Here is a 23,794-nt window from a genome sequence, read left to right as displayed (position 1 = left end):
CCTGGTACGGTCTGGGGGAGAGGCCTGGTACAGTCTGGAGGAGAGGCCTGTTACAGTCTGCGGGAGAGGCCTGGTACGGTCTGGGGGAGAGGCCTGTTACGGTCTGGGGGAGAGGCCTGGTACAGTCGGGGGGAGAGGCCTGGTACGGTCTGGGGAGAGCCTGGTACGGTCTGGGGGAGATGCCTGGTACAGTCTGGGGGAGAGGCCTGTTATGGTCTGGGGAAGAGGCCTGGTACGGTCTGGGGGAGAGGCCTGGTACGGTCTGGGGGAGAGGCCTGTTACAGTATGGGGGAGAGGCCTGTTACGGTCTGGGGGAGAGGCCTGTTACAGTCTGGGGGAGAGGCCTGTTACGGTCTGGGGGAGAGGCCTGTTACGGTCTGGGGGAGAGGCCTGGTACGGTCTGGGGGAGAGGCCTGTTACAGTCTGGAGGAGAGGCCTGGTACAGTCTGGGGGAGAGGCCTGGGTACAGTCTGGGGAAGAGGCCTGTTACAGTCTGGGGGAGAGGCCTGTTACGGTCTGGGGGAGAGGCCTGTTACCGTCTGGGGGAGAGGCCTGTTACAGTCTGGAGGAGAGGCCTGGTACAGTCTGGGGGAGAGGCCTGGTACGGTCTGGGGGAGAGGCCTGGTACAGTCTGGAGGAGAGGCCTGTTACAGTCTGGAGGAGAGGCCTGTTACGGTCTGGGGGCGAGGCCTGGTACGGTCTCGGGGAGAGGCCTGTTACAGTCTGGAGGAGAGGCCTGTTACGGTCTGGGGGAGAGGCCTGTTACGGTCTGGGGGAGAGGCCTGTTACGGTCTGAGGGAGGGGCCTGGTACGGTCTGGGGGAGAGGCCTGGTACAGTCTGGGGGAGAGGCCTGGTACAGTCTGGAGGAGAGGCCTGGTACAGTCTGGGGGAGAGGCCTGTTACGGTCTGGGGGAGAGGCCTGGTACAGTCTGGGGGAGAGGCCTGTTACCGTCTTGGGGAGAGGCCTGGTACGGTCTGGGGGAGAGGCCTGGTACAGTCTGGGGGAGAGGCCTGGTACTGTCTGGGGGAGGGGCCTGTTACAGTCTCGAGGAGAGGCCCGTTACAGTCTGGGGGAGAGGCCTGGTACGGTCTGGGGGAGAGGCCTGGTACAGTCTGGAGGAGAGGCCTGTTACGGTCTGGGGGAGAGGCCTGTTACGGTCTGGGGGAGAGGCCTGGTACAGTCTGGGGGAGAGGCCTGGTACGGTCTTGGGGAGAGGCCTGTTACAGTATGGGGGAGAGGCCTGTTACGGTCTGGGGGAGAGGCCTGTTACAGTCTGGGGGAGAGGCCTGTTACGGTCTGGGGGAGAGGCCTGATACGGTCTGGGGGAGAGGCCTGTTACGGTCTGGGGGAGAGGCCTGTTACGGTCTGGGGGAGAGGCCTGGTACGGTCTGGGGGAGAGGCCTGTTACAGTCTGGAGGAGAGGCCTGGTACAGTCTCGGGGTGAGGCCTGGGTACAGTCTGGGGGAGAGGCCTGTTACAGTCTGGGGGAGAGGCCTGTTACGGTCTGGGGGAGAGGCCTGTTACCGTCTGGGGGAGAGGCCTGTTACAGTCTGGAGGAGAGGCCTGTTACAGTCTGAGGGAGAGGCCTGTTACGGTCTGGGGGAGAGGTCTGTTACGGTCTGGAGGAGAGGCCTGTTACAGTCTGGGGGAGAGGCCTGGTACAGTCTGAGGGAGAGGCCTGTTACGGTCTGGGGGAGAGGTCTGTTACGGTCTGGAGGAGAGGCCTGTTACAGTCTGGGGGAGAGGCCTGGTACAGTCTGGGGGAGAGGCCTGTTACAGTCTGGGGGAGAGGCCTGTTACGGTCTGGGGGAGAGGCCTGTTACCGTCTGGGGGAGAGGCCTGTTACAGTCTGGAGGAGAGGCCTGTTACAGTCTGAGGGAGAGGCCTGTTACGGTCTGGGGGAGAGGCCTGGTACAGTCTGAGGGAGAGGCCTGTTACGTTCTGGGGGAGAGGCCTGTTACAGTCTGGAGGAGAGGCCTGGTACAGTCTCGGGGAGAGGCCTGGGTACAGTCTGGGGGAGAGGCCTGTTACAGTATGGGGGAGAGGCCTGTTACGGTCTGGGGGAGAGGCCTGTTACCGTCTGGGGGAGAGGCCTGTTACAGTCTGGAGGAGAGGCCTGTTACAGTCTGAGGGAGAGGCCTGTTACAGTCTGGAGGAGAGGCCTGTTACAGTCTGAGGGAGAGGCCTGTTACGGTCTGGGGGAGAGGCCTGGTACAGTCTGAGGGAGAGGCCTGTTACGTTCTGGGGGAGAGGCCTGTTACAGTCTGGAGGAGAGGCCTGGTACAGTCTCGGGGAGAGGCCTGGGTACAGTCTGGGGGAGAGGCCTGTTACAGTCTGGGGGAGAGGCCTGTTACGGTCTGGGGGAGAGGCCTGTTACCGTCTGGGGGAGAGGCCTGTTACAGTCTGGAGGAGAGGCCTGTTACAGTCTGAGGGAGAGGCCTGTTACGGTCTGGGGGAGAGGTCTGTTACGGTCTGGAGGAGAGGCCTGTTACAGTCTGGGGGAGAGGCCTGGTACAGTCTGAGGGAGAGGCCTGTTACGGTCTGGGGGAGAGGTCTGTTACGGTCTGGAGGAGAGGCCTGTTACAGTCTGGGGGAGAGGCCTGGTACAGTCTGGGGGAGAGGCCTGTTACAGTCTGGGGGAGAGGCCTGTTACGGTCTGGGGGAGAGGCCTGTTACCGTCTGGGGGAGAGGCCTGTTACAGTCTGGAGGAGAGGCCTGTTACAGTCTGAGGGAGAGGCCTGTTACGGTCTGGGGGAGAGGCCTGGTACAGTCTGAGGGAGAGGCCTGTTACGTTCTGGGGGAGAGGCCTGTTACAGTCTGAGGGAGAGGCCTGTTACGGTCTGGGGGAGAGGTCTGTTACGGTCTGGAGGAGAGGCCTGTTACAGTCTGGGGGAGAGGCCTGGTACAGTCTGGGGGAGAGGCCTGGTACGGTCTGGGTAAGAGGCCTGGTACGATCTGGGGGAGAGGCCTGGTACAGTCTGGGGGAGAGGCCTGGTACGGTCTGGGTAAGAGGCCTGGTACAGTCTGGGGGAGAGGCCTGGTACAGTCTGGGGGAGAGGCCTGGTACGGTCTGGGGGAGAGGCCTAGTAGTCTGGGGGAGAGGCCTGGTACAGTCTGGGGGAGAGGCATGGTACAGTCTGGGGGAGAGGCCTGGTACGGTCTGAGGGAGAGGCCTGGTACGGTCTGGGGGAGAGGCCTGGTACGGTCTGGGGGAGAGGCTTGTTACGGTCTGAGGGAGAGGCCTGGTACAGTCTGGGGGAGAGGCCTGGTACGGTCTGGGGGAGAGGCCTGGTACAGTCTGGAGGAGAGGCCTGTTACAGTCTGCGGGAGAGGCCTGGTACGGTCTGGGGGAGAGGCCTGTTACGGTCTGGGGGAGAGGCCTGGTACAGTCGGGGGGAGAGGCCTGGTACGGTCTGGGGAGAGCCTGGTACGGTCTGGGGGAGATGCCTGGTACAGTCTGGGGGAGAGGCCTGTTATGGTCTGGGGAAGAGGCCTGGTATGGTCTGGGGGAGAGGCCTGTTACGGTCTGGGGGAGAGGCCTGTTACGGTCTGGGGGAGAGGCCTATTACAGTCTGGGGGAGAGGCCTGTTACAGTCTGGAGGAGAGGCCTGTTACGGTCTGGGGGAGAGGCCTGTTACAGTCTGGGGGAGAGGCCTGTTACAGTCTGGAGGAGAGGCCTGTTACGGTCTGGGGGAGAGGCCCGTTACAGTCTGGGGGAGAGGCCTGGTACGGTCTGGGGGAGAGGCCTGGTACAGTCTGGAGGAGAGGCCTGTTACGGTCTGGGGGAGAGGCCTGGTACGGTCTGGGGGAGAGGCCTGGTACGGTCTGGGGGAGAGGCCTGTTACAGTATGGGGGAGAGGCCTGTTACGGTCTGGGGGAGAGGCCTGTTACAGTCTGGGGGAGAGGCCTGTTACGGTCTGGGGGAGAGGCCTGTTACGGTCTGGGGGAGAGGCCTGGTACGGTCTGGGGGAGAGGCCTGTTACAGTCTGGAGGAGAGGCCTGGTACAGTCTGGGGGAGAGGCCTGGGTACAGTCTGGGGAAGAGGCCTGTTACAGTCTGGGGGAGAGGCCTGTTACGGTCTGGGGGAGAGGCCTGTTACCGTCTGGGGGAGAGGCCTGTTACAGTCTGGAGGAGAGGCCTGGTACAGTCTGGGGGAGAGGCCTGGTACGGTCTGGGGGAGAGGCCTGGTACAGTCTGGAGGAGAGGCCTGTTACAGTCTGGAGGAGAGGCCTGTTACGGTCTGGGGGCGAGGCCTGGTACGGTCTGGGGGAGAGGCCTGTTACAGTCTGGAGGAGAGGCCTGTTACGGTCTGGGGGAGAGGCCTGTTACAGTCTGGGGGAGAGGCCTGTTACGGTCTGAGGGAGGGGCCTGGTACGGTCTGGGGGAGAGGCCTGGTACAGTCTGGGGGAGAGGCCTGGTACAGTCTGGAGGAGAGGCCTGGTACAGTCTGGGGGAGAGGCCTGTTACGGTCTGGGGGAGAGGCCTGGTACAGTCTGGGGGAGAGGCCTGTTACCGTCTTGGGGAGAGGCCTGGTACGGTCTGGGGGAGAGGCCTGTTACAGTCTGGGGGAGAGGCCTGGTACTGTCTGGGGGAGGGGCCTGTTACAGTCTCGAGGAGAGGCCCGTTACAGTCTGGGGGAGAGGCCTGGTACGGTCTGGGGGAGAGGCCTGGTACAGTCTGGAGGAGAGGCCTGTTACGGTCTGGGGGAGAGGCCTGGTACGGTCTGGGGGAGAGGCCTGGTACAGTCTGGGGGAGAGGCCTGGTACGGTCTTGGGGAGAGGCCTGTTACAGTATGGGGGAGAGGCCTGTTACGGTCTGGGGGAGAGGCCTGTTACAGTCTGGGGGAGAGGCCTGTTACGGTCTGGGGGAGAGGCCTGATACGGTCTGGGGGAGAGGCCTGTTACGGTCTGGGGGAGAGGCCTGTTACGGTCTGGGGGAGAGGCCTGGTACGGTCTGGGGGAGAGGCCTGTTACAGTCTGGAGGAGAGGCCTGGTACAGTCTCGGGGAGAGGCCTGGGTACAGTCTGGGGGAGAGGCCTGTTACAGTCTGGGGGAGAGGCCTGTTACGGTCTGGGGGAGAGGCCTGTTACCGTCTGGGGGAGAGGCCTGTTACAGTCTGGAGGAGAGGCCTGGTACAGTCTGGGGGAGAGGCCTGGTACGGTCTGGGGGAGAGGCCTGGTACGGTCTGGGGGAGAGGCCTGTTACGGTCTGGGGGAGAGGCCTGGTACGGTCTGGGGGAGAGGCCTGGTACAGTCTGGGGGAGAGGCCTGTTACGGTCTGGGGGAGAGGCCTGGTACAGTCTGGGGGAGAGGCCTGTTACCGTCTGGGGGAGAGGCCTGGTACGGTCTGGGGGAGAGGCCTGTTACAGTCTGGGGGAGAGGCCTGGTACTGTCTGGGGGAGGGGCCTGTTACAGTCTCGGGGAGAGGCCCGTTACAGTCTGGGGGAGAGGCCTGGTACAGTCTGGGGGAGAGGCCTGGTACGATCTGGGGGAGAGGTCTGATACGATCTGGGGGAGAGGTCTGGTACGATCTGGGAGAGGGGTCTGGTACGGTCTGGTCATAAGGCCCAGAGCAGTTTCCTTGAAGGACTGCAATGCCTGAACTTTTTATTTCTTTATTTTTCTAATTTATTCCTAAGATCCAGTATCTCGGTACCTTTGTACCGAAGAAGGCGCTATAAGTGGTGACCTTGGAAACTCTTCACTGTCCTCATGTGAGCACATGTAACAATGAGCCTAATTCTAATTTTTTTTGGAAGCCATTCAACTGATTTTGCAAGTGCTTAAGGTGAGTGTATTTGATTGGGCTATCTGGAATTCTAATCCAAAACATACCTCAGTAGATAGTCCTGTCCTCAGCTGCAGTCTGCTGGTTTACAGCTGCCTGGGGATGGGATGGAGAATGGCCACTTCTGCATCTCGCTGTAATGTATTACCATACCCATCCCCCCCAGCCCTGATCTCAGACAGTATCTGAGTTGCCGGTATAATGACCACCCACATTCCTCATGAAGCATCATATCAGCTGGCAATGTGACAGGGTCCAGAGGTGCAACTGGTGATAAATTAGAAACTGTGATTAGTGCCACAGTCACCATCTGCTGCCTCACAAATTGAGCTTCATAACTTTTATATTAATGGGAATCTAGAAACAGCTGAAAAACTCTGCAAATTATTGATTTTGATTGTACTTTCTCATGTATCTGTTTATGAGAATCTACATCTGCATGTATGAGAGTGTATGCATGTGTATGTATGAGTAAGTCTGTGTGTATCTATGTTCACATGTGCACACATATCTATGTTTGTACATGCATGCTTATATTGAGTATGCATGCCTGCATGTGTATGCTTGTGTGTGCATCCACGCACATGTCTGTATGTGTATGTGTGCACACACCAGTATGTTGGTGTATGTCTCTACGTAGGCCTGCCCACATATTTGTTGATGAATGTGTCTCTGTGTGTCTCTATGGAAATGTTTGTGAGTGTGTAGGTATTTGTGTCTCTGGTTGGAATCCCACAGAAGCTTAATGATGTGAGATCTGATGAGAAATGTGATGAAATCACATGGGAAGTCCATCCAGGCCCACCTTGAATCTTGGTAAACAAGCAGGAGACTGGAAGAACACAGCAAGCCAGGCAGCATCAGGAGGTAGAGAAGTCAACATTTTGTGTGTAACCCTACTTCAGGACTAGAAGTGGGTGTGGGGGGGGGCGGTGCTGCAGATAAAGGGGGTGGTGGGGGGCAGGGTGGTGAAGTGGGGATAGGTGAAGACAAGTAGAGGGTATGACTTGGTTGGTTAATAGGAAGAATTAATCCGGTTGGTGGCAGGGAGTAGTAGAAGGGAGGGGGAGAGGCTGTGAACGGAGTTGGGGATGGGAAGGGGGTGACCGTGAGATTTAGGAGCAGAATTAGGCCATTCAGCCCATCAATTCTGCTCCACCATTCAATCATGGCTATTATGTTTCTCAACCCTATTCTTCTGTCTTCTCCACATGACACTCAATCCTCTCATTAATCAAAAACCTGTCTATTTCTGTCCGAAATACATTCAAAGACTTGACTTCCACAGCCCTCTGCAGCAATGACTTTCACAGATTCCCCACCCTCTGGAAGAAGAAATTCCTCCTCGTCTCAGTTTTAGAGGGTTGTCCCTTCACCCTGAGGCTGTGCCCTCGGGTCCTACTCTCTTCTACAAGTGAAAACATCTTCCCTACATCCACTCTATGCAGGCCGCTCAGTCTACTTTAAGTTTCAATCAGATTCTCCCTCTTCCTTCTAAACTCCATTCTGGGATATCCCAGCTGTGGTCATTCACTCTAGGTACAGCGAATGGTAGAATGGGGTCAGAATTAGATGAGAGAGATGCCAGAGGATTGGCTAATTAATGAGGCAAGTTTGGCAAGATATATTGAGAAACCCTCCATGAAACATGGTGAAACCGAGAGTGAAAACAAGTTTCAGCCTGTGCACGTGAGGTTGAACATGTGTTTGTTTGTCAATGTGTGAGCTTGTTGGGGTGTGACTGTGTGTTGGTCTGCATGTTTGAATGGTGTGTGTCTCTGTGTGTGTAAGGGTGTGGCTAAGTATCTTTGGATGTTTGGCTCTGTTGGAGTGTGTGTGTCTGTGAAAAAGTGAATGACCGAGTGTGTCTCTGTGGAGGGAAGACTATCTCTGTAAGTGTATGAGTGCGTGTTTGTAGGTGTGTATGGATTTTTTTTTGTATGTTTATGGCTCTATTTTGCAATTTGCCTGGTAATTGGAAAACTTTCTATTGGTTACATTTTATTATTTTTAATTTTCAGAAATGATGATGCAGTGGTGTCTGAGTCTCAAGTACTGGATGTTGCCCAGAACTTGTGATGTAAACCCAGACAGAGATTCAGCTGTTCCAGGAATGAAACATTTCAATCCTCAAAACAAAGCAATGTTCATCTCTCAACCAGCATCATGACAACACACAGCTGATCTATTCCTTTGTTTGTTGTCTGTGGGATCTTGCTATGTGCATTTTGGCTGCTGTGTGTTGTCGCTTTCAAAGTGACTCATTACCTGTGAAGCAATTTCAAATATACAGAGGAAATTACACACACAACATAAATACAAGTTGTCTCAATTCTGATTACTGTTATAGGACCAGACCTTTCTGGTGATTCTGACTGTGATATAAAGTGCAGTTGAATCAGATTCCCGTGCCCTCTCTACCAGCTCTAAGTGGGCATCTTCAGCTCACAGGCTGTAGAGGTTCAAGAGACCAGAAATGCCAGCAATGCCCACATTCCGAAAAATAATTTTTAAGAAATCAAACAAGGTAATGTTAGTGACGACATTATGAATCCAGCAGAGATTTTGCTCATGAATCATAGTCATATTTGACCGTCTTGCAGAGTGAAAAAGCTGTCTTAACGGAAACAAAGCAAAAACTTTTCAGACTGGGATTTGTAGAATGCCTTAATAAATCATAGAAATCCAAAGGAATCTATAACAATAAAGGAGGCCATTCAGCCCATCAATGAAGAACTATCCAGCATTACCACACTCAGTTCACAGCCCTGCAAATCTTCAAGTTATTGTTTAAATGCTTCGAGAATTTTGTATCTACCACCCTTTTGAAGCAGTGAATTCAAGGTCTCTACCATCCAGGTGAGTCAGGAATTGAACCTGAAATCCTAGGTATGAAGTAAATTTTCAAATTCAGATATTGGTTAAAAGTTGAAAATTTACTTCTATTAATGAACATGGATTGGGAGATGAATGTACTTCTTCTACCAGTTCATCGTCTGTCTAATTCAATGTTTCTTACATGAGGTGTTCAACATTTTCTCTAGACTTTCCGTACAGATTTATTTAATAATATGGGCAATAATTCACATCACTGCCTGGGGCAGCATAGTGGCTCAGTGGTTAGCACTGCTACCTCACATTGCTGGGGACCTGGGTTCAGCTCCTACCTTGAGTGACTGTCTGTATGGAATTTGCACATTCTCCCCATTTCTGTGTGGATTTCCTCACACAATCCAAAGATGTGTAGGTTAGGTGGATTCGGCATGGGAAATGCAGAGTTACAGAGATTGTCATAGATTCCTTTGGATTTCTATGATTTATTAAGGCATTCTACAAATCCCAGTCTGAAAAGTCTTTGCTTTGTTTCCGTTAAGACAGCTTGTTCGCTCTGGAAGATGGTCAAATATGACTATGATTATTACCTTCATGAGGTAGTGGGTAATGGGTGGGATGCTCTTCGGAGGGTCAGTGTTGGATTGAATGGCCTGTTGTCTATTGTATTCTATTTTTAATCAGAGGTGAACGAGTAAAAAATGCCAAGAGGAACGTGTTGGAGGTGTTTGAAGATGGTATAGGCTGTACGTGAAATGATTCTGCTACAACATAATACTTTGCAATGGAAGGAGAGTTCTTGAATATTTTTAGGGCAGAGGTTGATTATTGTTGGGGAAGGATTTCCAGGATTATCATGGCTAGGTAGGAATGTGAATATGAAGTAATACTCAGAATGATGGTGCAGGTTTGAGGGACTGAATCATAAAGTTGTGGAGTTTTACAGTCTAAAGACCCATGACAGGCAATAAGCACCTAACTATTCTGGTCTCACTTTCCAGGACTAGGCCCATAGCCTGAGCCTACCCCAGCACTTGACTTGTGTGGTTCTTTTTAGACTACTTACAGTGTGGAAACAGGCCCTTCGGCCCAACAAGTCCACACCGACCCGCCGAAGCGCAACCCACCCATACCCCTATTACCTAACACTACGGACAATTTAGCATGGCCAATTCACCTGACCTGCACATCTTTGGACTGTGGGAGGAAACCGGAGCACCCGGAGGAAACCCACGCAGACACGGGGAGAATGTGCAAACTCCACACAGTCAGTTGCCTGAGTCGGGAATTGAACCCAGGTCTCTGGCACTGTGAGGCAGCAGTGCTAACCACTGTGCTACCGTGCCGCCCCAAATTGTGAATAAGAATGTCAGTTACAGAGTCATTAGAACAGACAGGTTTTGAACACCAAAGGAATTAACAGAATTGGGGATATGACACAGAAGTGGAGCTGAGATTTAGGATCATTCTTAATCTACTGAATATCAAACCAGGTTTGAGAGACTAGATTAGATTAGATTACTTACAGTGTGGAAACAGGCCCTTCAACCCAACAAGTCCACACCAACCCTCTGAAGAGTAACCCACCTAGACCCATTTTCCTCTGACTAACGCAATTTAGCATGGCCAATCTACCTGACCTGCACATGTTTTGGACTGTGGGAGGAAACTCACGCAGACACGGGGAAAATGTGCAAACTCTACACAGACAGTTGCCCAAGGCTGGGGTAGAACCTGGGACCCTGGTGCTGTGAGGCAGTAGTGCTAACCACTGAGCCACCATGCCACCCACATCGTAACCCAGCTCATGGTTCCTTTGTTCCTATCATGTTCTGATGGGCTTGGTCAAAGAGGTAGACTTTAAAGAACAAAGATTAAAGAATCTTAAAGGAGGAGAAAGATAAAGAGGCACAGAGGCTTAGAGACTGAATTTCAGAACTTAGAGCCAGCTATGTTTGCCAGCTGGAAAGATTAAAATCAGGATGCTCAAAAAGCCAAAATTGGAGGAATGCATTGATCTGAAAGTGTCACAAACAGAGACACTTCCTTGAAGGCAGATTAAGAGCCAATACGCAGCAGCAAGATCCCATAAAGGGCACTGAGATGAACGAGGAGGGAACTTGCTTTTGCTGTTATTGAACTTAATGTTGCCAATAAGGCAGCATAGCAGCAGACAGCATCCCACAATCTTCTGCAGGACTGACGCAAGCACAAACTGGATACAATGCTGCCATCAAAGACCAATTGTGTTGAACTAACTGTGGTATTTGTGAAAAAAGGCAATGACTTTCTTCAACAATGTAACTCCTTCAACATGTGGCAAAATGGTACTTTAAAATGAATCATTATTTATGTGGTGTCTACAGGTCACCAACCAAAATTGATGGTTACAGTCCAATAGCAGGCTGTGTGGAGTGTCATCACTTAATACCCCAACACAGATGTAATAAATTGATTTTAATTCTTTGACTTGAGAGAGATAATGAGTTTTTGCATTTTCTAAAAATTGCCTCATTTTCATGACAGGACATTTATTCTATTGTTAGTTTCCAAAAGATATTAAGTCTGAACAATATGGCCTATGACTTTTCTCACTGAAAGGAGTTTTCTATTCTCCCATCAGTTAATAATTCACCAATATTACTAAGTGGGCTATTTACACACGTTTGGCTAAACCATGCTGTGTACACCTATGTTTAAAATGATGTTTCAGATAAAAATTCATAATAACATTTTTAAAATACTGGCATGTTTAGATTCATTACCATTAAATCAGATCAAATGAATGCTAACATGTTTAGAAACATTCTTTAAGCATGAGTTGGGTGCATCCTGTAAGATAAAGGTGTAAGAAAAAACCTTATAAACACTGCAAAGATCCTCAGACAGCACCTTCCAAACTCATTTCCATACAGATGGACAAAGACAGCAGATATATGGAAACACCAGCACTTCAAGTTCCCCTCCAACTCAACTCAACATCTTGACATGGAAATATGTTGGCGTTTCAGTGTCACTGGGTCAAGATCCTGTTGTGCCTTCCCTAATGGCATTGTGTGTCAACCTACAGCATATAGATTGCAACTTAAGAAGGCAGCTCACCCCCACCTTCTCAAGGGCTACTAGGATGGACAATAAATGCGTGCCCAGCCAGTAATGCCCACATCCCACAAGTGAATAAAAAAGTTGTATTTTGAATTTTATAAACAGAAGCACAGAGGAAGATGTGATTGATAAATTTGTAAAAGACAATCCTTAGGCCATTGCTAAAATAACTGCACAGTTTTGAGCCTCCCCATGAAAAAATGTTAAAATGATAGGCATACACAATGTAATGGTCACAATGATAAGGAGCACCTTAGATTAGTGAGCTCGTTTGAGCTTCTTTGAAAATGCTAACGGAATTTTAATAGAAAGTTACAAAGTTATGAGGAGTATTGATAGGGTGCAGAATTTAATTCCAAGTTTTTAAAAATTCATTACAGTAACAGTAGCTATGAAGCTGTTAGATTGTCATAAAATTCTGATTGGTTCAATAAACGGAAGGAAATTTGCTGTCCTCATGTTGTACTATCCCACACAACACTCCAGATGTGCCCCTCGTGAATGTGGTTTGCTCTGAGCTGCCCTCGAATGTGATCAGCTGAAAAAGATTGACATCCACAGACAGTAACACCCACAACCCAGAATGATTAATAAAAAAAGGACATGAGCATTTGGTAAGTCATCAGTGTGTAAAACTGTCAGTAAGCCACTGATAAAGTAATTCAGGGAATACTAATTAACAATATACATAACATGAAGTTGTTGGAGCGTGCATTACTTAGTTGCAGAGCGTGATGGAGAGAGAGAGATCATTGTGCATTTTAAGGGAAAAGCAGATTGATGCTTGAATCCGATGCTGGGTCAGGGGGAGAGAGCTGTACCAAAGAGCAAGCACAAATCACCAGAGACCTCCCTCTGTTCTGGAAACACCATGTTTTCAGCTACTCTTCACAGTTTATGACTTTCAGACAGCAAAACAGACACATGATAATAATTGCAGATTTATTGGTAAGTGTGACTGTTAATAAATCTAGCTACTGCCTTTCATCAAAATAAAAGATATGGACATAGCAAAATTCCCTTTGTCTTTTAATGGTAATTAGGGATGGGCAATAAATACTGGCCTTGAGATCCAATAATGAACGAATTTTAAAAAAGGCTGCACAGTCTCAGCTGTACATCAAGTTACATGACATTTCAAGCGCAGGGAGAAGCCATCTGCTCTATTACAGGTGTTCACATGCACCTGACCTTCATCCCACCCTCTTCACCTCATCCTATCAACTGATCATTTAATTCCTTTTTTTTTCATGTGTTCAACCAGCTTCCCTTTCAGACTATCTATGCTTTTTGCCTCAAACACCCGTTGTAATCAAGTTCCATGATCTCACTATGTTTTTGTGCGAGGAAGTTCTCCCTGAATGCCCAATTGGAATCTGGGGATTATTTCATATTTCTTATTTTTAGTGACTTCCTCATATCATTTGAGAAGAACTCAATATGTTAATTAACTGAGGGGAATTGCCTGTCAGTTGTGGTTCAATGAGCTGTGCTCTCATCTCTGAATCACAGAGTTCCTGTTCAAGTCTCTCTCCAGGCCTTCAGATCGAAAATCTAGATGGGCACTCCACTGCAGTGCTGAGGGAAATGTTGGTGGAAATGTCCTTTTTGTTGAGGTATCCATCTGTCTGCTTGAATGAATGCAGAGGATTCTCTAGCACTTTTTCAGAGAAGGATGGAAGAGTTATCCCTGATGTGCTGACTAATATTTATCCCCTTGATTAAAAAGGAAATCATTTGGTTATTGTCACAATACTTTGTAGGAACCTCATGTGACCAAATTGCTGCTGTGTTGGCCACAAACTGGCAATGACAGCATTTGAAAAATGCTTTGAAATGTCCAATGATTGTGGAATGAGGTGAATATCTGCAAGTCTTTCCATTATACAAAACATTAACTCATCATGCTTTAATCTTCACATTGCATCTGTTCCTCCAATTCCATTAGTTCTGATGTGCCACAGCGAGAAACCGTAATGACCTCCTCAGGAGACAGTCGCAGGATTCATCAGACAGGCTACCCTTCGTTGTCCAGTACTTCCCAGGAGCCAAGCAACTACACCATGTTCTTCCCAGCCTGCAATGCATTATCAATGAGGATGAACACCTCGCCAAGGCCTTCCCCACACCTCCACATCTCACCTTTAAACAACCACCATGCCTTAAAAACAGATCATGATTCGTAGCAAACTGCCCAGCCTTCAGGACAGCAATACTGTATAAACCCTGCCCCAGCAGCTGCTGCACAATGTGTCAGAGTATCGACATAGGTAACACCATCACACATGGGGATACCTCCCACCACGTACGTGGCAGGTACTCATGTGACTCAGCCAACATGGTCTATCTCATACGCTGCAGGCACGAATGCCCTGAAGCATGGTACATTGGTGAGACCGAGCAGAGGCTACAGCAATGGATGAATGGACACTGCACAAACATCACCAGCCAGGAGTGTTCCCTACCAGTTGGCAAACACTTCAGTGGTCCAGGATGTTCAGCCTCTGACTTCAGGTGACCATCCTTCAAGGCGGACTTTGGGACAAGCAACAATGCAAAGTGGCTGAGCAGAAACTGATAGCAAAGTTCAGTACCCCTGGGAATGACCTCAACTGGGACCTTGGGTTCATGTTACACTACAGGTGATCCCACTGCACAATACACATACACACACACACACACACACACACACACATTTTGGAGATGCCGGTGTTGGACTAGGTTGTACAAAGTTATAAAATCATACAAAACTAGGTTATAGTCCAATAAATAAAAACAATGACTAGATGCTGGAAACCAGATTCTGGATTAGTGGTGCTGGAAGAGCACAGCAGTTCAGGCAGCATCCAAGGAGCAGTGCTTCTCGGATGCTGCCTGAACGGCTGTGCTCTTTCAGCACCACTAATCCAGAATATAGTCCAACAGGTTTAATTGGAAGCACCAGCTTTCGGAGTGCTGCTCCTTCACTGGGTGGTTGTGGGACCACCTGATGGAGGTACAGCACTCCAAAAGCTAGCGCTTCCAATTAAACCTGTTGGACTATAACCCAGTTTTGTATGATTTTTAACTTTGTACACACATATATATACACACATGCTCTATCAGATGCACTCACACCCACACGTGCACACTCAATCTGTCACTCCTACATGCACGCACATATAAGTTTATGGGGTGAATTTGTTTTTGTAGAATTGCATTTTATTTTGCTCAATAACTGCATGAATCCATGTAAAACTCTATAAAACCATACAGAGAGTTGATCAGTCTGACATAGCACAGACAGACTTCACACCTATTGTTTAAAAAGCTGAACTATCTTGAGAATGTAATTTAAAAGAAATTCTGGGATTTACATATCAAAGAACAGAAACCAGCATTTCCCATTATGAAAGATGAAGGATGAGGTGTCTAAATTCTTGGAAGAGCAGAGTCTGATTAGAACAAGTCAACATGGGTTTAGTAAGGGGAGGTCATACCTGACAAACCTGTTGGACTTCTTTGAAGAGGTGACAAGTACGTTAGACCAGGGAAACTCAGTGGATGTGGTCTATCTAGACTTCCAAAAGGCCTTTGATAAGGTGCCACACGGGAGGCTGCTGAGCAAGGTAAGGGCCCATGGTGTTCGAGGTGAGCTACTGGGATGGATTGAGGATTGGCTGTCTGACAGAAGGCAGAGAGTTGGGATAAAAGGTTCTTTTTTGGAATGGCAGCCGGTGACAAGTGGTGTCCCACAGGGTTCAGTGTTGGGGCCACAGCTGTTCGCATTATATATTAATGATCTGGATGAAGGGACTGGGGGCATTCTAGTGAAGTTTGCAGATGATACGAAGTTAGGTGGACAGGCAGGTATTGAGGAATTGGGGAGGCTACAGAAGGATCTAGACAGTTTGGGAGAGTGGTCCAGGAAATGACTGATGGAATTCAACGTGAGCAAATGCGAGGTCTTGCACTTTGGCAAAAAGAATAAAGGTATAGACTACTTTCTAAACGGTGAGAAAATTCGTAAAGCCAAAGTACAAAGGGATCTGGGAGTGCTAGTCGAGGATTCTCTAAAGGTAAACATGCAGGTTGAGTCCGTGATTAAAAAAGCAAATGCAATGTTGTCACTTATCTCAAGAGGGTTGGAATATAAAAGCACCGTTGTGCTACTGAGACTTTATAAAGCTCTAGTTAGGTCCCATTTGGAGTACTGTGTCCAGTTTTGGTCCCCACACCTCAGGAAGGACATACTGGCACTGGAGTGTGTCCAGCAGAGATTCACATGGATGATCCCTGGAATGGTTGGTCTAACATATGAGGAACGGCTGAGGATCCTGGGATTGTATTCATTGGAATTTAAAAGATTAAGGGGAGACTTAATAGAAACTTACAAGATAATACATGGCTTGGAAAGGGTGGACGCTAGGAAATTTTTTCCGTTAGGCGAGGAGACTAGGACCCATGGACACAGCCTTAAAATTAGAGGGAGTCAATTCAGAACAGAAATGCGGAGACATTTCTTCAGCCAGAGAGTGGTGGGCCTGTGGAATTCATTGCCGCAGAGTGCAGTGGAGGCCGGGACGCTAAATGTCTTCAAGGCAGAGATTGATAGATTTTTGATGTCACAAGGAATTAAGGGCTACGGGGAGAATGCTGGTAAGTGGAGTTGAAATGCCAATCAGCCATGATTGAATGGCGAAGTGGACTTGATGGGCCAAATGGCCTTACTTCCACTCCTATGTCTTATGGTCTTAATCTCAGAGTGTTTACTGTATCACATCTCCATGACACTGGACTCCTTTGGCTATAAATTCTGTGAGCATGATCTTAACCTCCACAACCACCTGATGAAGGAGCGGCGCTCCAAAAGCTAGTGCTTCCAAATAAACTTGTTGGACTATAACCTGGTGTTGTGTGATTTTTCACTTCATCCAATAAATCTGTTCGTACACAGCTTCTTCCAAAGCCAAATTCCCATCTTCTCTCACAATTTCCCTCGAAGAACTAATCAAAGTGGCTCTCGAGTTTGAACGATCAGCTCAATTACACCCAGGAATGTTGTGATGTACACATGTTAGTAGCTGCTTGACGTCTTTTATCAGATTAATGAACAGAAAGCTGTATTTTGCTATTAACTGTCACCTGATCTTTGCTCCTACAGCAGTAAAACACACAACACTATCTGTGAACCATCAAGAGTTAATGAGAGCACTCTTGTTCCCCTTGGTGCAGAGAAGCTAAGATAGGGCTGTTCAAGATCGTGAAGGATTTCAATACAGAAAGTAAGAAGAAACATGGCAGTGACCGCAAGACATACGAGCAGAAGTAGGCCATTCAGCCCATTGAGTCTGATCTACCATTCAATAAGATCCTAGCACCCCTGATAACCCTCACCCTCACCTTGTCAGGAAAGTTGGTAGCCAGAGGATTAATTGGTACACTTTGGAATATGTGACCTGTAAAGATGGTGGAAATAATTTCAATAATTACTTCCAAAATACTCGAAGGGAGGTTTTGCCAGCCTATTCAGAAAGAGTAGGCGGCAAGTAAGACAAACTGAATAGCTCTTCCAAAGTGCAAGTGCAATAGATCGAACAGTTTCTTGTAACGCTGTATCATTCTATGATTATATTAATCGTAAGTGTGCAATATATAAAAACAAGTAATCTTGATGCAATTTCTCAGCTTGCAGTCAGAAGGGTATTGGAATCAATGCCATAATAAATCTTAAATAGGAATACTTGCTCAGGCACCAGATTAATATTTAACCCTCTCATCTTAACAACAACTTGTATTAATATAGCTCCTTTAACAGAACAAAATGAGCCAAGATGCTTCACAGCAGCATCTGCAAGTGCAAGAAGCCAGAATTGGAAAAGGACAGAGATCTCAAAGGAATGTTCAGTTGGAACAGCTTACAGAGATCAAGAGGTCATGTTAGATTTAAAAACTGGAACAAGAAATTTAAAATTGAGACATTACTAGACCAAGTGCTTATGTAGGTCACTGATTATAGAAGGTGATGTTGAATAGGATTTGGTGTGAATTAAAATGTAGAATCACTCCTCATTTAGGAATCAGCTGGGATTAGCCACACAATTTATGGCTACAAATTAATGAAGCATAGTTTGACTTAATCAACTATCTTTTTAGTTGGATTATGTTAATACTTATATTGCTGGATGAACAAATTAACCAATTCATGTCAAATCATCAATGCAGAATTCAGAGCACAAAGTAACAAACCAGCATTTCCCTGTTAACATCTAATGATGCAATTGACAGTGTTTAAATGCTAAGTAGATATATTATTTAATAATAGGGTTCATTACCAGTTTAGCAGTTACTAAAGCAGTTTAACCAGAGGAGTGTCTGTGTCTGAGTGAAGATCATTTTCTATAGATGATGAGTTAACAGCATGAGACTGTCTCTGGAATATATTGAAGAATGATAAATTTGGACCAAGTTTATGACATTTGCAGTTTTAGCAATGATTCCAGAATGTATTAGATCTCTTTCTGTTGAAATAATCCTGTGAAGGTGGACACCTTGCTATTCTTGGGGAAGATGCTATCAGCCTTGAGTTGATGTTTATTTATACATGAGATGTAAATGTTGTAGACAGGGCCAATATTTATTGCCCAACTTCAATTCTTGGAAAGGAGACAGTGAGCAGCTTATTTGAACATATGATGGAAGGTATGCAATTTACATAGATATTAATGTCACTTTTCTAGGGTTTGGCATTTCAAAATAGCAGGGCATTGGTTTGGTTGCTTTGGTGAAGTGTTTGTTGGACAAAAACTAGGCTAGAGAGTTCTTTCAGGAACAGTAACTTAATCTAGAAGGTGCCAGAGAGCAAGTGATTGCAATTCCATCGGAGCATTAATGGATGAATGTTGTGGACCAGGAGGTCAGACACTATCTGAGGAGCAGGCCAAAACATTGATTTTCCTGCTCCTCGGACGCTGTCTGACCTGCCATACTTTTCCAGCTTCACAGCCATTGGCTGTGACTTCCAACATCTGCAGTCATAGAGTCACAGAGTCATAGAGATGTACAGCACAGAAACAGACCCTTCAGTCCAACGTGTCCATGCCGACCAGATATCCCAACCCAATCTAGTCCCACCTGCCAGCACCTGGCCCATATCCTTCCAAACCCTTCCTATTCATGTACCCATCCAGATGCCTTTTAAATGTTGCAATTGTACCAGCCTCCACCACTTTCTCTGGCAGCTCATTCTATAAATGTACCACCCTCTGTGTGAAAAAGTTGCCCCTTAAGTCTCTTTTATATCTTTCCCCTCTCACTCTAAACCTAATCCCTCTAGTGCTGGACTCCCTCATCCCAGGGAAGAGACTTTGACTATTTATCCTATCCATGCCACTCATAATTTTATAAACCTCTAACCTTACTGTCTCCTGGACTAGGAAGCCTGGGTTCAAGTCACACCTGCTCCAGAGGAATTTAGTAACATCTCTGAACATGTTGGTTAAAAATATAGATTAAATAAAAAAAGGAAGAATAGCAGAGTGGCTGTTGTGATGCAGTGGTAGTGTCTACCTCTGAGGCAGTAAACCCGGTTTCAAGTCTTACCAGTTTCAGAGATGTGTTCATAACAGCCCTGAGCAGGTTGACTAAAAAAAGAAAGAAGGGGGAGAGGTGAAGGGCTTTTGCCCAAAACATTGATTTTCCTGCTCCTCGGACACTGTCTGACCTGCTGTGCATTTCCAGCACCACTCTGATCTAGACTCGAATCTCCAGCATCTGCAGTCCTCACTTCTGCTTAAAAAAGGGAAGAAGCCGAAACCCACTTTCCTGGACTCCAGTTCACTTGGCAACCTTTGTCCAGCCCATCCATTGGCAGTAGGTCCTCTCATTGCCCAACCATCTGGACTGTAGACCCTGGTTCACTCGGTGGCCTTTCTCTGGAGGGGTGGAGGTTGAGGGGAGAGGTTAGCGCCCTCTGATGGGCATCTCTGTTCGCAGCAGGAAGTTACTCACATGATTTGAATCCAACATACAGGTAACAAGCTACTCATTGCCAGATGGTGAGCTGCCAGTTGCTTGTGAACGATGTATTGGTGACCTCTGGTTAAAACAGTTGGGTTTATGACAGGGAGTGAACACTGAAAAACCTTTGGTTTAACTTACACAAGCCGAAACGTTTTAGAGCTTTTCAGGTAGATTTTGGATGGACCTGGCTGGGGTCAGAAGCAAACACGGTTTCTCTCCTAAAAAGCAATTTTGGGCAGTTCTGGCAAACACAGTTACCCTAATGGGAAGTCATAACTCAGCAGTTATGGTTAGAAATTGGCAGATTTCAAAATAAAAACTGAGAAATACTAAGCTTTCTGCTTTGTGATAATCTATGTGGGAAGAGTTCACAGTTCAGAGGTCAGAGCAGGGATGAAGCAATTCAGCAAAACTAATGTGCTTGATATTAATGGATAATTTATTTTTATTTGAAAAGCCTGTGAGGTGATGGTGTGGGGATTAGATGAGACTTTGTTCTGCCTTGTGTTTTAATATTTTTCCAACTGTGTTCTAGATTTAAAGTCATAGAGTCAGAGATGTACAGCATGGAAACAGACCCTTCAGTCCAACCCATCCATGCCAACCATATATCCCAACCCAATCTAGTCCCACCTGCCAGCACCCGGCCCATATCCCACCAAACCCTTCCTATTCATATACCCATCCAAATGCCTTTTAAATGTTGCAATTGTACCAGCCTCCATCACATCCTCTGGCAGCTCATTCCATACACGTACCACCCTCTATGTGAAAAAGTTACCCCTTAGGTCTCTTTTATGTCTTACCCCTCTCACCCTAAACCTATGCCCTCTAGTTCTATGCCCTCCCCGACCCCAGGGTAAAGACTTTCTCGATTTATCTTATCCATGCACCTCATAATTTTTTAAACCTCTATAAGGTCACCCCTCAGCCTCCGACGTTCCAGGAAAAACAGCTCCATCCTGTTCAGCCTCTCCCTATAGCTCAAATCCTACAACCCTGGCAACATCCTTGTAAATCTTTTCTGAACCCTTTCAAGTTTCACAACGTCTTTCCAATAGGAAGGAGACCAGAATTGCACGCAATATTCCAACAGTGGCCTAACCAATGTCCTGTACAGCTGCAACATGACCTCTCAACTCCTGTACTCAATACTCTGACCAATAAAGGAAAGCATACCAAATGCCTTCTTCCCTATCCTATCTACCTGTGACTCCACTTTCAAGGAGCCATGAACCTGCACTCTAAGGTCTCTTTGTTCAGCAACACTCCCTAGGACCTTACCATTAAGTGTATGAGTCCTGCTAAGATTTGCTTTCCCAAAATGCAGCACCTCGCATATATCTGAATAAAACTCTATCTGCCACTTCTCAGCCCACTGACCCATCTGGTCAAGATCCTGTTGTAATCTGAGGTAAATCTGCAAACTTACTAACTGTACCTCTTATGCTCGCATCCAAATCATTTATGTAAATGATAAAAAGTAGAGGGCCCAGCACCGATCCTTGTGGCACTCCACTGGTCACAGGTCTCCAGTCTAAAAAAAAACCCTCTACCACCATCCTCTGTCTCCTACTTTTGAGCCAGTTCTGTATCCAAATGGCTGGTTCTCCCTGTATTCCATGAGATCTAACCTTACGAATCAGTCTCTCACGGGGAACCTTGTCGAACACCTTAATGACGTCCATACAGATCACATCTACCACTCTGCCCTCATTAATCCTCTTTGTTACTTTTTCAAAAAACTCAATCAAGTTTGTGAGACTTGGTTTCCCACGCACAAAGCCATGTTGACAATCCCTAATTAGTCCTTGCCTTTCCAAATACATGTACATCCTGTCCCTCAGGATTTCCTCCAACAACTTGCCCACCACCAACATCAGGCTCACTGCTCTATAATACCCTGGCTTGTCCTTACCTCCCTTCTTAAACGGTGGCACCATTTTTGCCAACCTCCAGCTTCCGGCACCTCACCTGTGATTATCGATGATACAAATATCTCAGCAAAAGGCCCAGCAATCACTCCTCTACCTCCCCACAGAGTTCTCGGGCACACCTGATCAGGTCCTGGGGATTTATTCACCTTTATGTGTTCCAAGACATCCAGCACTTCCTCCTCTGCAATATGGACATTTTTCAAGATGTCACCATCTATTTCCCTACAGTCTATATCTTCCATATCCTTTTCCACAATAAATACTGATGCAAAATATTCATTTAGTATCTCCCCCATTTTCTGCGGCTCCACACAAAAGCTGCATTGCTGATCTTTGAGGGGCTCTATTCTCTCCCTAGTTACCCTTTGTCCTTAATGTATTTTTAAAAACCTTTGGATTCCCCTTAACTCTATTTGCCAAAGCTATCTCATGTCCCCTTTTTGCCCTCCCGATCTTCCTCTTAGGTATACTCCTACTTCCTTTATACTCCTCTAAGGATTCACTCGATCTATCCTGTCTATACCTTACATATGTTTCCTTCTTTTTCTTAACCAAGCCATCAATTTCTTTAGTCATCCAGCATTCCCTATACCTACCAGCCGTTCCTTTCACCCTGACAGGAATATACTTTCTCTGGATTCTCATTATCTCATTTCTGAAGGCTTCCCATTTTCCAGCCATCCCTTTATCTGCGAACATCTGCCTCCAATCAGCTTTCGAATGTTCTTGCCTAAAACTGTCAAAATTTGCCTTTCTCCAATTTAGAACTTCAACCTTTAGATCTGGTCTATCCTTTTCCATCACTATTTTAAATCTAATAGAATTATGGTCGCTGGCCCCAAAGTGCTCTCCCACTGACACCTCAGTCACCTGCCCTGCCTTATTTCCCAAGAGTAGGTCAAGTCTTGCACCTTCTCTAGTAGGTACATCCACATACTGAATCAGAAAATTGTGTTGTATGCACTTAACAAATTCCTCTCCATTTAAACCCTTAACACTATGGCAGTCCCAGTCTATGTTTAGAAAGTTAAAATCCCCTTCCATAACCACCCTATTAATCTTACAAATCACTGAGATCTCCTTACAAGCCTGTTTCTCAATTTCCCTCTGACTATTAGGAGGTCTATAATACAATCCCAATAAGGTGATGATCATCCCTTTCTTATTTCTCAGTTCCAACCAAATAACGTCCCTCGGTATTTTTCCAGGAATATCCTCCCTCAGCACAGCTGTAATGCTATCCCTTATCAAAAACGCAACTCTCCCTCCTCTCTTGCCTCCCTTTATATCCTTCCTGTCGTATATGCATCCTGGAACATTAAGTTGCCAGTCCTGCCCATCCCTGAGCCATGTTTCTGTACTTGCTATGATATCCCAGTCCCATATTCCTCACCAGGCCCTGAGTTCTCTGCCTTCCCTGTTGGGCCCCTTGCATTGAAATTAATGCAGTTTAATTTATTAGTCCTATCCTATCCCTGCCTGCCCTGACTGTTTGACTCGCTTCTGTTCTCAACTGTACCAGTCTCAGATTGACCTCTTTCCTCACTATCTCCCTCGGTTTCCTCCCACCCCCAACTTATCAATTTAAATCCTCCCAAGCAGTTCTAGCAAACTTCCCTGCCTGTATATTAGTCCCCTTCCAATTTAGGTGCAATTTGTCCTTCTTATACAGGTCACTTCTACCCAAGAGAAATTCCAATGATCCAAAAATGTGAGTCCTTCTCCCATACACCAGCTCCTCAGCCTCTGCTCCTATTCCTACCCTCATCAGCTCATAGCACTGGGAGTAATCCAGAGGATCTCCTTTTTAAATTCCTGCCTAACTCTCTGTATTTTCCTTTCAATATCTCAACCTTCTTGATTCCTATGTCGATGGTTCTAATGTGGACAGTGACCTCTTGCTGGCCTCTCTCCTCCGTGAGAATGCCCTGTCTGAAACATCCTTGATCCTGGCACCAGGGAAGCAACACACCATTCTGCTTTTTTGCTGCTGGCCACAGAAACGTCTGTCTGTACCTCGGACTAGAGAGTTCCCTTGGAACCCGCCATACCTCTTGTTACATGAGAGCCAATCTCAATACCAGAAACTTGGCAGTTTGTGCTACATTCCCCTGAGAATCCATCACCTCCT

This window comes from Hemiscyllium ocellatum, chromosome 15, assembly GCF_020745735.1.
Source record: "Hemiscyllium ocellatum isolate sHemOce1 chromosome 15, sHemOce1.pat.X.cur, whole genome shotgun sequence".
NCBI lineage: Eukaryota > Metazoa > Chordata > Chondrichthyes > Orectolobiformes > Hemiscylliidae > Hemiscyllium > Hemiscyllium ocellatum.
The sequence above is the reverse complement of the archived record's forward strand: the minus strand, read 5'-3'. Positions refer to the sequence as shown.